Source organism: Diabrotica virgifera, chromosome 7 (genome assembly GCF_917563875.1).
Source record: "Diabrotica virgifera virgifera chromosome 7, PGI_DIABVI_V3a".
NCBI classification, from domain to species: Eukaryota; Metazoa; Arthropoda; class Insecta; order Coleoptera; family Chrysomelidae; genus Diabrotica; species Diabrotica virgifera.
Genome location: NC_065449.1, coordinates 253,104,331 through 253,122,838, shown reverse-complemented (window position 1 = coordinate 253,122,838; position 18,508 = coordinate 253,104,331).

The window sequence follows — 18,508 nt, the reverse complement described above, 5'->3', positions numbered from 1 at the left end:
ATACTCTGTATTAGAGTACACAGACTCGATTCATACGGGTTCTCTGAACCATAAATTTGAATATTTTCATAACGGCGCCTTTTGGTATTATCATACCTGGGTTAAACAAAGAACTTGAATCGAGTCGAAATTAATTTCTCTTATTCCCCATTAGAGGGCTTAAATAGTTTTAATTTATATCGAGAAACTACGGCGTTGTTGGTGTAAATTTGTCTTCCTCAGACCCTCCTTGACAACAGGTAGACCTAGAAATAGTACTATCGGAGGATCGAGGGACACGAGGGAGACAGATTTAAATCAAAACGAAACCGTAGATTTTCTTATTGTCATAAATTTATACTCCATTTTTTATGAATAAAAATATTTTGATGTAACGAGTTTCTACTCACAGTACATAAGAGTAGATACTCTCTATATAGATTATGCACTCTAACATTTCGAGTAGGATACTCCACGTGTTAGTATCCAGAGTATAGCCCAGTACAGAGATAGCACCCCGTATATTTATAGCGGTAGAGTCAAATGATGCTAGTAATTTTCATTCATATTTCAGTCGTTCATCTCAAAGAAGTTTAATAAAAAAAGATTAATAGGATACGGTGTTTCAATCTCCGATATTAAAATGATCTGATAAGGCGAATAGCCGTTTAAGAACGAATACTAGCGTAGTATGAGGAAATAAAGGTTACATAACCGATCGTTTTTCTTCGAGGACGTAGTTTTGACGAGTCAGACACGCCTTTGAAAAAACTATGTATGACCACAGATACCTATACGTGTATATCTATACGTAATAGGTACCTATGTGTGTCTTTGAGAACGCATTCTCGTTATACTTTCTCTGAAATTTGCATCGGAAGTTGCTTCGTTTTTGAACACACACGTCAACACACAGTCTTCTTTTTTATTGTCTATTTTTTACTATGTATATCAGACTATCCAGAGAGTAGGTACGTTATGTTTTGAAATAGAAAAAAACTATTACAAGAAATAGTATATTGTGCAACAAGTGCAGAAAGGTACTAATTTCTCACGAGTTTGAAAAGTTGCGGTACGAGCGCAAGCGAGTGCCGCAATTCAAACGAGTGAGAAATTACCTTTCTGCACGTGTTTCACGCTATACTTTTTCTACAAGCACAGTTTTTCCTAAAAATAAAAATCACAATTTCCAAACGACGATTAATTATAATAGGTACCTATGTGATAAATTTTAAACTGTATTTAATTAATATTTACTAATCAATTTAAATTCCTTATACCTAAATAAATTGCACAGAAATCAGTTAAAAAATTAATGCACTGCCTTAATTTGTTTAAATTTAAACAATTATTACACATTATTGACATTATATTTATGCAGTCACGGATTTACACAAAACCTACTTCATTCGACGTCTCTTGCACAGGTTGCTAAATCCTTATTGGTTATTTGATAATTATAAAATGTTTAATAAGAATAAAATTGTAAAATAAAACAGTTGTAACATCCATAATTTAGTTTCTATGCTATAGTTAAATATAATAATTGTCTTATAGGTTATATATTTGTCTAAAGTTTAACCACGGATGTAAACAGAATATAACGTTACTCAGAATGCGGTAGTCCACGGATGTAAACAGAATATAACGTTATTCAGAATGAGGTAGTCAACTGTGCAGAAAAGAACTTTGCGGCACAGAAACGTCACTTTGCGGCACAGAAACGTCACTTTTCTGCACACTAATGTCAAATATCTTATACTGTGAGAAAATATCAAGTTTGCTAACATAAAACCGTGCAGAAAAGTGCACTTTGAATAGTGGTTGTAGAAAAAAGATTTTATTATATGCATAACTACATTTGAAAGAGACACTCAAATAATGTTTTTTACATAATCTCACAACAAATTCTGGCACTCATCATAGTGAACTAGCTTTGAAATACCATTGTCATAAAATTCTACCGCCTAAGACTTCAACCAGGTGTTCAACGCCGTCCCGTAGCACCTCATCGTCATCAAAACGCTGCATTACAAGCCAGGTTTTCATTGCTCGAAATAGGTGGTAGTCGCTAGGTGCAAGATCCGGACTATACGGCGGATGAGGAAACACCTCCTATGAACCAAAAGCTAGCAACGTCGGAAAAAAAATTATTTTAAGACAACTGGTTCTTTAGTATATTATTCCCTATGCTTCCTCGAACACCGTACCGGCCATCTGGCTGCTGATACAGGTTGCGTTCATTACTGCGCAGCACATTTGTACAGGTAAACATATCGAATTTAAAATTATTATAAGACGAAAAATTATTTTTTCTACGAGCGTGCAAAAATGTCTACTTTCGCGCACGCATTTTAGTTTAGAAAGTTTCACTTTTCCGCACGCGTGTTACTTTTCCGCACGCGTCTTACTTTTCCGCACGCGGTTTTTACTTTTCCGCACGCGTGTTAATTTAGATATGTTAATATGGCCTTAAAGTAATTATAATACATGCAATAAACTAATATGTAGATATTATTTACTAATTTATTTCAAATATATCTTACTGTGTTCCTGTTTTAATGAAATTAACGCGACAATTCGATGAAATAAAATTAGTTTGACATAATATTCGAAAGTCAAATCGGTAGACAATAACAGTCGTTTTGAATCATCGTCATGGAAACCAAGATCGTCGTCATGCTAACTAATTATATTGAAGGTTTGGTTTTGACAACCTTGTCAAAGAATAAATTTGTGTATGTATTTTCGTATATATGTAATATCACAAGAGAGAAAATTTTGCCGGCAATATTTTCGACTGGTATGAAAGTTTGTTGCCTGGCAATTTTCGCGAATTAAATTTTGACTTAAATCACGAGACGTCAGTCGAGTGATTTTGTCAAAATTTCATAAGCGAAAATTACCAAAAGGCAACGAACTTGAATGAAACCAGGAGAAAATTTAGCCGGTAAATAATTTTCTCTCGAATGATATTCGACAAGAATATTTCACGAGACAATTAATGCACCATATCAACGAAATATAATCTTTATTTATTTGTTATTACCAGACACTTTCGTGACGGATCTGTCATAATTATGTCGCTGAGATTTCACGTCGTTAATGAGTTTTTTCAGTAGGAAACGAAGCGTTGCTATGCCGTTTTATCAGTTAAAAACAGTCTAGTGAAATAGTCATGTTAATTAAATTAATTGATTAAGATTATAAGATTTGGTAATTTTTTAAAGACTCGTAGAAAAAATATTGTTCCTAACTCTTGCAGAAAGTCTCTTTTCCGCACTCGACTGCTTGCCGAACTCCCGCTTCGCGTCGTTCGACAAACTGCAGTCGCGTGCGGAAAAGAATGACTTTCTGCACTTGTTAAGAAATAGTATATTGTGCAACAAGTGCAGAAAGGTACTAATTTCTCACGAGTTTGAAAAGTTGCGGTACGAGCGCAAGCGAGTGCCGCAATTCAAACGAGTGAGAAATTACCTTTCTGCACGTGTTTCACACTATACTTTTTCTACAAGCACAGTTTTTCCTAAAAATAAAAATCACAATTTCCAAACGACGATTAATTATAATAGGTACCTATGTGATAAATTTTAAACTGTGTTTAATTAATACCTACTAATCAATTTAAATTCCTTATACCTAAATAAATTGCACAGAAATCAATTAAAAAATTAATGCACTGCCTTAATTTGTTTAAATTTAAACAATTATTACACATTATTGACATTATATTTATGCAGTCACGGATTTACACAAAACCTACTTCATTCGACGTCTCTTGCACAGGTTGCTAAATCCTTATTGGTTATTTGATAATTATAAAATGTTTAATAAGAATAAAATTGTAAAATAAAACAGTTGTAACATCCATAATTTAGTTTCTATGCTATAGTTAAATATAATAATTGTCTTATAGGTTATATATTTGTCTAAAGTTTAACCACGGATGTAAACAGAATATAACGTTACTCAGAATGCGGTAGTCCACGGATGTAAACAGAATATAACGTTACTCAGAATGAGGTAGTCAACTGTGCAGAAAAGAACTTTGCGGCACAGAAACGTCACTTTGCGGCACAGAAACGTCACTTTTCTGCACACTAATGTCAAATATCTTATACTGTGAGAAAATATCAAGTTTGCTAACATAAAACCGTGCAGAAAAGTGCACTTTGAATAGTGGTTGTAGAAAAATAACTATTGTCATTACTTTTTAAACATTATTAGAAATATGAACTATAATTGCCAGATACACTCGCGATCATAAAAAGCGGGTAACTCGATGAGTTATTTAAGTTAGATGTCTCGAATTTTCTAAACCTGTTGTCCGATTTGAGTGATTTTTTTAATATGTTATAGCCTTATTCTTTAGCAATATCGCTATAATAATATTGTTGCTAGACCGGTAAATTGTCATTGTATACCGGGTGTAACAATCATACTGTGTTTATTCCTAAAAGTTCCGAACACCCTGTGGAATGTTTTAGCAGAGATAAAATATTGAAATTAAAACTCAATTGTAGCCTTAGGCTCTCTTAACATTTTCTTTTTTGATTTATTTGTTTATGTTGGATAATAAAAAAGTTAAGCACGTTAATAACTAGCCATGTTCTTCATCAATACAGGGTGTTTCTAAATAAGTGCGACAAACTTTAAGGGGTAATTCTGTATGAAAAAATAACGACAGTTTGCTTTATAAAGATATGTCCGCAAATGCTTCGTTTCCGAGATACGGGATGTTGAAATTTTTCTTACAAACTGATGATTTATTTATTGCTCTAAAACCAACAGAGATATGCAAATGAAATTTGGTAGGTTTTAAGAGGCAGTTATTGTGGATTTTTTGACATACAATTAATAATTATATATTAACCATTGGCGTGCATACGGGTATAAACATTTTAGATACATCCCGTATGCACGCCAATGGTGAATATAAAATTCTTAATTGTATGTCAAAAAATGCGCCATAACTACCTCTTAACATCTACCAAATTTCATTTGCATATCTCTACCGGTTTTAGAGCAATAAATAAATCGTCAGTTTGTAAGAAAAAATTCAACATCCCGTATCTCGAAACCGAAGAATTTGCGGTCATACGTTTATAACGCAAACGGTTAGTATTTTTTCATGCAGAATTGCCCCTTAAAGTTTGTCGCACTTATTTAGAAACACCCTGTATTGATGAAGAACATGGTTAGTTGTTAAGGTGCCTAACTTTTTTATTATCAACATAAACAAATAAATAGAAAAAGAAAATGTTAAGAAAGCCTAAGGTTACAATCGAGTTTTAATTTCAATATTTTATCAATGCTAAAACATTCCACAGGGTGTTCCGAACTTTTAGGAATAAACACAGTATGATTGTTACACCCGGTATTCAATGACAATTTACCTGTCTAGCAACAATATTATTATGGCGATATTGTTAAAGAATAAGGCTATAACATACTAAAAAAATCACTCAAATCGGACAACAGGTTTAGAAAATTCGAGACATCTAGCTTGAATAATTCATCGAGTGACCCGCTTTTTATGATCGCAAGTGTATTTTTGTGATTTAAAAAGTAATGACAAAAAAATGTTTCGTCCTAAAATAATTTAAATTCAATATACACGGTGATTGATGAGCGTGATAAAGCTCAGTAGATCCGCTATAGTAATAGATAGCAATAAAAGTTGATAACAAAAATTATAGCCAACTTTCAGCTTTACATTACGAAATTAGTTAGAATGTTACAGGGTGTTCGATAACATAGTGGCAAACCAAACTTATGTTTTTTTAAATAGAACACCCTATATTTTATTTTATATTCGAAATTCTCTTAACATTCTCATCACAAAAATATAAATGTTTGTTATGTTATATAGGGCTTTTACAAAGATATAACCAATTTTTTATGAAAAACCTAACAAGTTCACCCTGTATAAATAAAAATAAGCAAAACAGCAATGATTTATTGGTGCTATATTGTTTTGTTGATTGTCAAAATTTATAAAAATGGTTGATATTGCTAATTTTCCTTATATCGAATACAGGGTGAGTCAAAACGCCAGTACATTCTTTTCTCAGAAATTTTAAATGGAACACCCTGTATTTTATATCGCCATCGAAAAGTATCATTACCGTACTTTAATTTTTGTATATTCCCGATGCCTAAATTTGTTAATTTTTGAGATATTTTCATTTTTCAGAGCAAGTTATTAATTAAGGTGTTCTATTTAAAATTACTGAGAAAATAATGTACTTGCGTTTTGACTCATCCTGTATTCGATATTAAGAAAATTAGCAATATCAACGATTTTTATAAATTTTGACAATCAACAAAAAATATGGCACCAATAAGCCAGTGCTGTTGTGCTTATTTTTATTTATACAGGGAGCTGAACTTATTACGATTTTCGTAGAACATTGGTTATAACTTTGTAAATACCCTATATAACATACCAAACCTTTATATTTTTGTGATGGAGAAGTTAACAGGATTTCGAATATAAAATAAAATATAGGGTGTTCCATTAAAAAAAACATAAGTTTGGTCTGCCACTATGATATCGAACACCCTGTAACATTCTAACTAATTTTGTAATGTGAAGCTCAAAGTTGGCTACAAGTTTTGTTATTAGCTTTTATTGCTATCTATTAGTATAGCGGATCTACTAAGCTTTATCACACTAATCAGTCACCCTGATTTTGTATTTACCTGTACAGGTATGCTGCGCAGTAATGAACGCAGCTTGTATCAGCAGCCAGATGGCCGGTACGGTATTCGAGGAAGCATAGGGAACAATATATTAAAGAATCAGTTGTGTTAAAATAGTTTCTCGAAAACGTTGCTAGCTCTTAGACCACTACCTCCTACAAGTTCAACAGTCACAATGCTTGGCCGTCCACTCCGTTCTTCATCGTGCACATTGTTTCGGCCATTTTTGAATTTAATGCTCCATTGACGCACTCCACCTTCAGAGATGACATTGTTCCCATAAACAGCACAAATTTTGTAATAAATTTTAATTGGTTTTGTTGTTTTTAGTCATCAAGAACAGTATTATCGCCCCTCACAACTGGCGAGGTTTTCGATCGCGGCACAGATTTCAAACAGCTGTTGTAAAATAACGAGAAGAGACATTAATTTAGTGCTAGCACGGCTGGACAGCTACTGAACGGAGGAACGCCAAGATGCTAAGACGGCCGCGCTAGCCCCGCCCCTAGCAGCTACAGATCAAAACGTAATGAAATTTCTGGATAGCCCTCGTATTTCATAAAAAAAGGAGAGAATGAAAAATAAAAAATATAAATAGACTTAAACTACTTTATTGCTTTTCAATAATATGTCCCATCAAGATCAATACACTTTTCTTCTCTTATTAATGTGACTATTCGTGACGAATAGCTGTACAGAAGTTGTGTTGAACCAGCAGGTTCTTATAGGTTCTTTAACCAGCATGTTCTTCTTCTTCCTGGACCTCGCATTACAAACATGTTTCCTTGCAGAATGGCTCGATCCTTGATGGAGTTGATATCTGGATTCATTTCGCAGAATGTGACCGCATTCTTACTTTTATGCCAAAGGAGAAGTTGTGGCCCTTGAAGAAGATCCTCATCTAGTTGAAGGCGGATCTAGCTTTTCTGATGCGCACTCATATCTGTTTGTTGTTGGTTCATTCTTTATTTATTATGGTTCCGAGGTATATAGTTGCAGTGCCTCACTCTTTCTATACAGGGATTTAGTTGACGTATTTGTTTTATAGTTTTTAGCTTTCTTATTAAGCATATTAGCCCGATCAGGGAACACAAAATTTTACGAAAACCTCCAAAAAAATAAAGGAAGGATGAAAATTTGGAAATAGGTAGTTGAAATTGTCTATTATTATACCGGGTGTCCACTTATATTTTCCCCCATTTTAACTGCCTATAATTTCTAAACGGCTCAAGATAGAAATATACGGTTTTCGCTGAAATGTTTAATTTTAGTAAAAGTTTTGTCTGAATGGACTGAATTTTTTATATCGCTTTCAAATACGAAAAGAAAAATGGCGGATTTTTGAAAAAAACGTTGTTGACTTTTTTTTAATGGAACACCCAGTATATTTTTTTGTAAATTGAAAGAAAGTTCATTCACCTATCCAGCGATATAAATTTTTTCAAAATCGGTTGTCAAATCACTGAGTAATTAATGTTTAAAATGAGAGGTGCAACGTGGGTATCACATACCTAAATAACATAACTAAGCTAAATGATATTATGTTATATGATTTCCACATTGCATCTCTCATTTTAAAAATTAATTGCTCAGTCATTTGATCACCGATTTTAAAAAAATTTAAATCGTTGGATAGGGAAATGACCGTTTTTCAAGTTTTTAGGAAAATGACCATTTTTTATGTCACTTTTAAATAAAAAATAGCGGATTTTTCTAAAACAAAAACGTTGTTGACTTTTTTTATTGAAACACCCAGTATATTAATTTTTTTGTAGCTTGAAAAACGGTCATTTACCTATCCAGCGATATTAATTTTTTAAAATCGGTTGTCAAATGACTGAGCAAATAATTTTTAAAATGAAAGATACAATGTGGAAATCACATAACATAATATCATTTTGCTTAGTTATGTTATTTAGGTATGTGATATCCACGTTGCACCGCTCAATTTAAAAATTAATTACCTAGTGATTTGACAACCGATTTTGAAAAACTTTATATCGCTGGATAGGTGAATGACCTTTCTTTCAATTTACCAAAAAATATACTGGGTGTTCCATTAAAAAAAAGTCAACAACGTTTTTTTAAAAAATCCGCCATTTTTCTTTTCGTATTTGAAAGCGATATAGAAAATTCAATCCATTCAGACAAAACTTTTACTAAAATAAAACATTTCATCGAAAACCGCATATTTCTATCTTAAGCCGTTTAGAAGTTATAGGCAGTTAAAATGGGGGCAAATATAAGTGGACACCCGGTATAAGAAAAAGTTTACAATTCTACATCCCCTCCATTTTACAAAAATTGGAAAATACGGGATGAAAAATATTTTGTCGTGAGTGAAAAAATATACGTTTAAAATAGGCCCGAAATTGGATAAAATGACTAATTCTAAGCAACTTTTGTTCTAGAGTTTTTTCACAAGTCAATACTTTTCGAGTTATTTGCGAGTGAATATGTTCATTTTTATCAAAAAAAACGTGTTTATGGACGGTTTTTCGCAGATAACTCAAAAAGTAAGTACTCTAGCGGAAAAAATATTTTTAGTAAAAATATAGCTTATAAAAAATTGAAAAAAATGGTGTACGCGTGAGGTCTGCAGACGCAGTATAAGCAGAGTTGTAGCTAATGAAAATAAATAAATAAATAGTTTATTTACGGTTATACCAATTACAATAATTACAATCATTAAAAAGTAGGTTCTTCTTCGTCAAATTCCAAATCGAATATTTCTATGTGAAATAACTAAAAAACAGAGCACTTTTCGGGGAAAAATCATTACAACTTTTTTAACATGTTTAAAAAAGGTTTATTTTTGTTTTTTAACAAAATTTTTAGCATTAAAAATAAGTGAGTTTCGCTCAAAATATTGTTGGTCCTTTTTATTTTTTGGTACAAAAATAGCGAAAATCACCCCCTAATTAGCTTCCCAAATAAAATTAATCGTAACCGCTTCACAAGTTACTTTACTTACGTATTGTTTATATTATCTATAAGTTTCATTCGTTCAAAGTACTCAGTTTTGAAAAAAATTGGGTCTAAAATAAAACATTTTTTTTATTTTGAAAAAAAATGGAATTGTTCATGGAATTAACTTAAAAATTATTAGTAATACCAAAAATCTTAAAGAGTAATAAAATGTACGTTTTGCTTTTCTGAATATTTTTCCATTTTTGTTTTCTTATTATACTAAAATTGATTATGCTATGGCTGTTCAAAATTTGCCTAAAAACTCGTGATTAGTTACTCGTTCAAGCCATTTTAACTACAGCTTTTTCAAAAATAAGCACTTTGAACCGATGAAACTTACAGATCATATAAATAATGCATAAGCAAAGTAACTTGTGAAGTGGTAGTGATAAAATTTATTTGTGATGCTAATTAGGGGGTGATTTTCGCGATATTTTTACCAAAAAATAAAAGGGGCCAACAATATTTTGAGCGTAACTCATTTACTTTTAATGTTATAAGTTTTTTTAAAAAACAAAAATAATCCTTTTTCTTTTAACACTTTAAAAAAGTTGAAATAAATTTCCCTGAAAAGTACTCCGTTTTTGGGTTATTTCACATTGAATTATTCGATTTGGAATTTTATGAAGAAGAACCTACTTTTCATTAGCTACAACTCTGCTTCTACTGGCTCTACAGACCTCAAGCATACACCATTTTTTCCGTTTTTTTATAAGCTATATTTTTGCTAAGAATATTTTTTCGCTGAAATACTACTTTTTAAGTTATCTCCGAAAAACCGTCCAAAAACATGTTTTTTTTCTGTTAAAAATGAACATATTCACTTGCAAATAACTCGAAAAGTATTGACTTAGGGAAAAAACTCTATAGAACAAAAGTTGCTTAGAATTATTAATTTTATCCAATTCCAGACTTATTTTGAATGTATATTTTTCACCTTCGAGAGGGGGCTATTCCCCTCTATTTTTGAAAAATGGAGGGGATGTTGAATTGTAAACTTTTTCTTATATAATAATAGACAATTTCAACTACCTATTCCCAAATTTTCATTCTTCCTTTATTTTTTTTGGGTCAGATTGTTCTTTGATCGGGCTATATTCTTGTAGCATTGTCATGATTTAGTCCATTCCACTTTCGTTTTCTTCTTCTCTTTATTGCGGTGTTCTCGGTGTTTTTTAACCTTTTACTGCAGTATTCCTCCTTTTCTCTTCTCCTTTTACTTTTACCAAACTAGGATAATAAATAAATATTCTTGGTGGAATTTTAAGTGTCACTCAAATGACTAGAAGAATACATAATATAACTTTTGGTGGAATTTCCATTGTCCTAAAAATAGTTTAAATTAAATGCATAACTATTTTTCTAAACTGTGCCATCCATTGTTTTCCTGACCTTACAAATTACTCACAGCTTCATGAGATAATTACAACCGTTACCAATGTCAAGTTTTTCCTTTTTTTTTGTTTTTATATTTCCTAAGATAATCTTCGGGCATTGTTTACAATATCACGATTAACTGTCGACCCTAAGTCACAACTTACCGATAATAAAACAGAAATGCTAATAATTACACCTTTTGAATTCAGATTCTGTGTAATTAATTGAATTTTGTGTTTGCTAGTCTATTGTTTTCTTAAGTAGGTACATCCTTTTTGGTTAGATGCTTGACCTTAAAATATGTAACATTGAGTGTGGGTTGTTGCATTTTTATGATTCTTTAAAAAGAAAATCACGCTTTTTACCTTTTATCTATTGAAATTACGAGTATTACAAGTATTAAACAATGTATGAAGGTACATATATAGAAAACAGATCATAGTTATTTTTAAACTTATGCCTGGTTGCACCAACAAATCGTAAGCTCCAGCTTAGCTTAGCTCAGCTTAGAGATCCATAATTTTCGATTTTTATCTAAGCACATCTAACTGAGACGAAGTTTAAGATGCAATCCATTGTGGCAAGCTGAAAATTTATCTAGGACTCAATGGTGCAACAGTATGTTTAGTAAGCTGAGCTTAAGACACGTCTTAAACTTAAGATATATTGGTGCAACCAGGCAATAATTAAACTAATGCTTGATTGCACCAACAGATATTAAGCTTAACCCATTAACCCCTATACCCCAGGCTGTGGGTGAAAAATAGGTCGATTTCAGGATATAATTCAGGAATTTTTGAAACCTATCAGGTGTTGTAAAGGACGATGCCAGGAATAACTTCTACTAAAATGTAACCAAAAATATTGTGCGCTTTTTTTTATATTGCGATTTTCATTTGTTAAATTTGCAATTTTTAAAGATTTTTAATTTTGCAGCTTAGGATATTGATTTTATAGAAAAACTTTTTAATAGAAAGTTGTAGTAAATTAAAAAACCTACAATTTGAGCAATGGTAAGTGTAATTTCGTTTATTGGTTATTGCAAAACAGCCTGCGAAAGGTCCAAAATGGCCGTTTTTTGCAATTGCATTATTTATTGTACAAATAATTTTTTTATATTTATTAAAGTTTTAAAATGAAGATCTTTCAATTCCAAACATAAAAAAAGTTGTAAAGCCAGATTAACGAATTTGTTGCTTAGATATTATAAATTGTTTATCCCAAGAAGTCAAATGTCGAAGGCTATAACTTTTTGAAAAAAAATTGTAGAGAGTTGTTGAAACAGCCAATCTCCTTCTAAAGAGTTATATTTTCATATTCTGATGTAAATAAATGCGTAAAACATTTTTAAACATCTAATTTTTGGGTTTGAAAATAAGGGGCAAATTTCGTATAAACATTTAGAGCTAAAGCGGCCCTGTACATCCTATGAGTTTTTAACTTACAGATTATTGTTGCTGAAGACGAAACGAAGATTTATAAAAAATAGAAAATTTCTACGACCAACTAAAGCCGAGATAATTTTTGGGTTTGAAAATAAGGGGGCAAATTTCGTTATAAACATTTAGAGCTGAAGCGGCCCTGTACATCCTATGAGTTTCTAACTTACAGATTAAAGTTGCTGAAGACGAAACGAAGATTTATAAAAAAATAAAAATTTTCTACAACCAACTGAAGCCGAGATAATTGTTTTTTTTTTTTTTTTCTTAAATCGTAGTGCCTTTATTTATAACAATTAAGAAATTATTTTACAGTCATTGTCTAAAGAAAGACTTATATTATCTTAAAATAAAAATTAATATAAAATATAATTACATTTAATTATTAAAAATTATTTTTAAATCGGTGCTTTTGCGAGCGGCCGAATTTTGCAAATCGCCCGGCTCTCTTCAAATCCGCGCGCTCGGAAAATTTTTACGTAACTTGTATTAAATTTTGACAGAAAACAATTTAATAATATTACGATTATAATATACAGTTTGTTTATCACTGTATTTGTTTTTCTTGATATTATATGTGAAATCTCATTTCTGAAGAAATAATATTACAAAATATATATTTACAAAATATATAACTATATTTTTAATTTTTTCATTGTTATATAAATATAATAATAATAATGTTAGTTCTTATTATACAATATAAAACTTTTTCTTCTTGTAGTGACTATCCGTTTTGGATGTTCGCCAACATCCAAAACGGATAGTCACTACAAGAAGAAAAAGTTTTATATCGTATAATAAGAATATTATAGAAAATTTTATATTGTATAATATTCTTATTATACAATATAAAACTTTTTCTTCTTGTAGTGACTATCCGTTTTGGATGTTCGCCAACATCCAAAACGGATAGTCACTACAAGAAGAAAAAGTTTTATATCGTATAATAAGAATATTATAGAAAATTTTATATTGTATAATATTCTTATTATACAATATAAAACTTTTTCTTCTTGTAGTGACTATCCGTTTTGGATGTTCGCCAACATCCAAAACGAATAGTCACTACAAGAAAAAGTTTTATATAGTATACTAAGAACTAACATTATTATTATTATATTTATATAACAATGAAAAAATTAAAAATATAGTTATATATTTCATATATTATTATATGTATCATTTTTGTAATATTATTTCTTCAGAGATGAGATTTCACATATAAAAGTTTATCAAGAAAAACAAATACAGTGGTAAACAGACTGTATATTATAATGGTAATATTATTAACTTGTTTTCTGTCAAAATTTAATACAAGTTACGTAAAAATTTTCCGAGCGCGCGGATTTGAAGCGAGCCGGGCGATTTGCAAAATTCGGCCGCTTGCAAAAGCACCGATTTTAATAATAATTTTTAATAATTAAATGTAATTATATTTTATAATAATTTTTATTTTAAGATAATATAAGTCTTTCCTTAGACAATGACTGTAAAATAGTTTCTTAATTGTTATAAATAAAGGCACTACGATTTAAGAAAAAAAAACAATTATCTCGGCTTCGGTTGGTTGTAGAAAATTTTTATTTTTTTATAAATCTTCGTTTCGTCTTCAGCAACTTTAATCTGTAAGTTAGAAACTCATAGGATGTACAGGGCCGCTTCAGCTCTAAATGTTTATAACAAAATTTGCCCCCTTATTTTCAAACCCAAAAATTATCTCGTCTTTAGTTGGTCGTAGAAATTTTTTATTTTTTTATAAATCTTCGCTTCGTCTTCAGCAACAATAGTGTAAGTTAAAAACTCATAGGATGTACAGGGCCGCTTCAGCTCTAAATGTTTATACGAAATTTGCCCCCTTATTTTCAAACCCAAAAATTAGATGTTTAAAAATATTTTACGCATTTATTTACATCAGAATATGAAAATATAACTCTTTAGAAGAAGATTGGATGTTTCATCAACTCTCTATGATTTCTTTTCAAAAAGTTATAGCCTTCGACATTTGACCTCTTGGTATAAACAATTTATAATATCTAAGCAACAAATTCGTTAATCTGGCTTTACAATATTTTTTTATGTTTGGAATTGAAAGATCTTCATTTTAGAGCTTTAAAAAATATAAAAAAATGATTTGTACAATAAATAATGCAATTGTAAGAAACGGCAATTTGGGACCTTTCGCAGGCTGTTTTGCAATAACCAATAAACGAAATTAAACTTACCATAGCCCAAATTGTAGGTTTTTTAATTTACTACAACTTTCTATTAAAAAGTTTTTCTCTAAAATCAATATCCTAAGCTGCAAAATTAAAAATCTTTAAAAATTGCAAATTTAACAAATGAAAATCGCAATATAAAAAAAAGCGCACAATATTTTTGGTTACATTTTAGTAGAAGTTATTCCTGGCATCGTCCTTTACAACACCTGATAGGTTTCAAAAATTCCTGAATTATATCACGTTTTTTCACCCACAGCCTGGGGTACTATGGGTACCATATGGAGCCAACAAATTGCTTACGCATCGGAGACTATTTGCCATATTTTTAGGTAAAATTTAGCTTATTTGTAGTTCGTTACCTCTTCTTGAAAGAACAACCCAATTTAGTTTTATACCTATTTTCCAGTGTAATAAATTTTTGAATTTACGGTTGGTTTTGTTTGTGCCAAAAGATGGACATTCGTTTCGTGTAAGTGTTTTATTTGTTATTTTTTGCAGTATTATCCCCGTTTTTGTTTCGAAAGATGTTCTACAAACTTTAATAAATAACTTAAAAAACAGTAAAATCCTGTATAAAAGGTATATTTAAAAAAAATGTGTGTGTGTGTTTATGTTTTATTGGCACTGGTTTAAGCAACCAACTGGCCAGTCAATGTGTTTTGAATTCTCTCTTTTACAAAATATATGCTTAGTATCTAAATTTAAAACTATTAGTACTACTGTTTTTTTTACTCTGTTTTTTTTATTATTTTTTTATTATATTTTTTAACATTTTTTTATTACATTTTTATTTTTTTTTTAGTTTTTTTTTTTTTTTTTTTTTTGTATATATTTTTTATCGCGCTAAGACCTAAACCCGATTCAACCTCGCGGAGGTTTAGATCTTAGTAACTTTTTATTTTATTTAATTATTTTTTTTTTTTTTCTTTTTTTCTCAGAGCTTTAATTTTAAACAATTAACATGGTTGTACAAAATTTTATAAACATCTAGATTGTTTGATTGTAAAAGGTATATAAGATTAAAAGGAAATTGTACATTAACTTGAACTAGATTGGCAAAAAAGTTTGATATTTCAATAAAATGTAAAGGACATTCTAATAGCATATGTTGTAGATCAGCTAGCTCTCCACATAAACATTCATCATTATCTACAAGTCCTATTTCTCTTTTGTAGACTGGAGTCAGACAGTGATTACTTCTTATTCGACAAATAGTTTTGATAAAGCCTTTGTTGGAAACTTGATTAAACCATGTCTTGATGGGAAGTGTAGGCTGGATTTTTTTGTAATAATTTCCTTTGTCTGAATTATTGTATTGTTCCTGCCATTTCGTCCGTTTGATAGATCTCATAATAGAAATTATGTCTCCCATAGGAAGTTGATAAGTATGCAGAGTGGATTCCTTCGTTGTTGCTTTTTTAGCCAGATCATCTACTATTTCGTTGTTTTTTATACCAATGTGTGCTTTTATCCAACACAATATTATATTTTTGCCCGATTTCAAAGCTTCACTGTTCATTGCTATGATGTCACTGATGATATAATTTTCTGCAAAATTATGTACATTATATTTCAATGTCTTTACAATGCTTTGGCAGTCTGTAAATATAACATAATTGAGTTCTTTTTGATTAATACATATTTTGTATGCTTCTTTTATTGCAATGAGTTCAGCTGTGAAAATTGTCATTTTATCAGGTAATCTGTTGTTTATTTTTATACTTTTTTGTGGGTAATATATAGCATATCCAACTTTTCCTTCCATTTTTGAACCATCCGTATATAATTTCTGATAACTCCCCCAGTTTTTTTGTACACACTGAAGGTGGTCTATTTTAGTAAGGAAGTCTGTCGCACGAATATTACTTAAATGACAGTTAACTGGAGATAAATAATCTTCATAATTTAGCTTTCGAGACGAGCTTTGTTCAATTTGGTGTATGTCGCCAATGGAATTAGAAACGTTGAGGAAGCTTTCCACAACTAAAAGCAGTTTCTTTTTTTCCCAGTAATAATGAGTTAGGTATGAGGTGGTTAAATGAACAATTTCATTTAATAGCAGTTTATCGTTAACCGCTGTTTTAACTATAAATTTCTCACTTAGGTATTCCCTGCGTAATGAAAGTGGAGGTTCATTAAGCTCACATTCCATGACCAATATAGGTGGGCTACGAAGATAACCAGTGCATAACCTAAGTGCCTTATTTTTTATCCTCTCGATTTTTTGGAGTACAGAGTTTGATGCTGAGCCATAAAAAATAGATCCATAGTCTAAGATTGATCTTATCAAATTTCTGTATAGTAATATTGATATGTTTGGATCAGCTCCCCAGTTACTGACACTTACAGTCTTCATGATATTCATTGCATTTTCCATTCTTCGTAATATGTAATTTGTGTGTTCTTTCCAATTTAATTTGGAGTCTAAAAATACGCCAAGAAATTTTATTGAAGTTTTATAAGGAATACTAGTATTATCAAATTGTAGATGGCTTTGAGGAACATATCGTTTTTTAGTAAAGGTAACAATGGTTGATTTACTCTCTGATATTGTTAAGTTATTATCGGTAGCCCATTTTTTTATAATATTCAATGTCGATTTAAGGTAGTTATTACATCTATCTATTGACTTATTTTCTGCATATATCGCAACATCATCAGCGTACTGTAGGATTTTTATGTGTTGAGGAAGTTTAGTTTCTAAGTCAGCAGTATACAGTATATATAATATAGGACTTAGGATGCTACCCTGAGGTAGTCCCAAAGATGTGTATCGGGAGTTAGATTGATCTCCATTTAATCTAACGTGAACTGCTCGATTAATGTATAAGTTAATGATGTTCCATGTTACTATCTCGGGTATTCCTATTTCCAACATTTTCGCGTATAGTATGTGAAGATTAACGTTGTCGTAAGCCCCTTTTATATCTAAGAACAAAGCACTAACTGCTTTCTTATAAGTAAAGGAACTATAAATGTCTATTAAAAAGTGGCAGAGGCTATCTTGTGTGGATTTACCTTTTCTAAAACCAAACTGACTTCTTGGTAATAGGTCGTTCTTTTCTAGCCAAAATTCCAGACGGTTTTTAATAAGTCTCTCATATGTTTTTAGTATACAGGAAGCCAGACCGATTGGACGGTAAGAATCCCAATTCTTTGATGATTTTCCTGGTTTTAAAACCGGGATAATAGTGTAAACGTGCCAATCGTCAGGAATCTTTATGCGGCGCATCCAAATTTCATTATATATATTTAGTAGTGCAGCCTTACCAATTCTTGAAAGATTTGATAGCATCGAGTAATGGATATTATCGGCACCTGGTGCTGAATTTGAGTTTTTCTTCAACGCAAAGTTTAGTTCAGTGGCAGAAAATGGTTTGACTAGGAAACGGATTGGTTCTGGATAGTCGTACAGAGCATTTAGTTGTAAATCAGGAATTACTAATTCTGCAGACGGCGGTGTGATATTTTGATGGAACTCTTCTATCCACGAAGCTTCCGACAGAATAACAGGGACTTTGTTCTTTGTTTTTCTATTTTTTATTCGGTTAACTTTTGACCATACATCTTTAATAGAGACTGACCTATTTAGGGATCCGACATAATCTCTCCAGCTATTTCTTTTAGTTTGTTTAGTGATCTTCTTGACATGTGCATCATCTTTTTTATACTTAAGTAGGTTTTCATGGTTTGGATTTTCTTTGAATATACAAAAACTTTCCTGTCTTCTTCTGACTGCTTCTTCACATTCTAAATCCCACCAGTATTTTCCTCTGGAAGTCGTTTTTTTTTATTTTAAATTTGGGGATGCAGTAG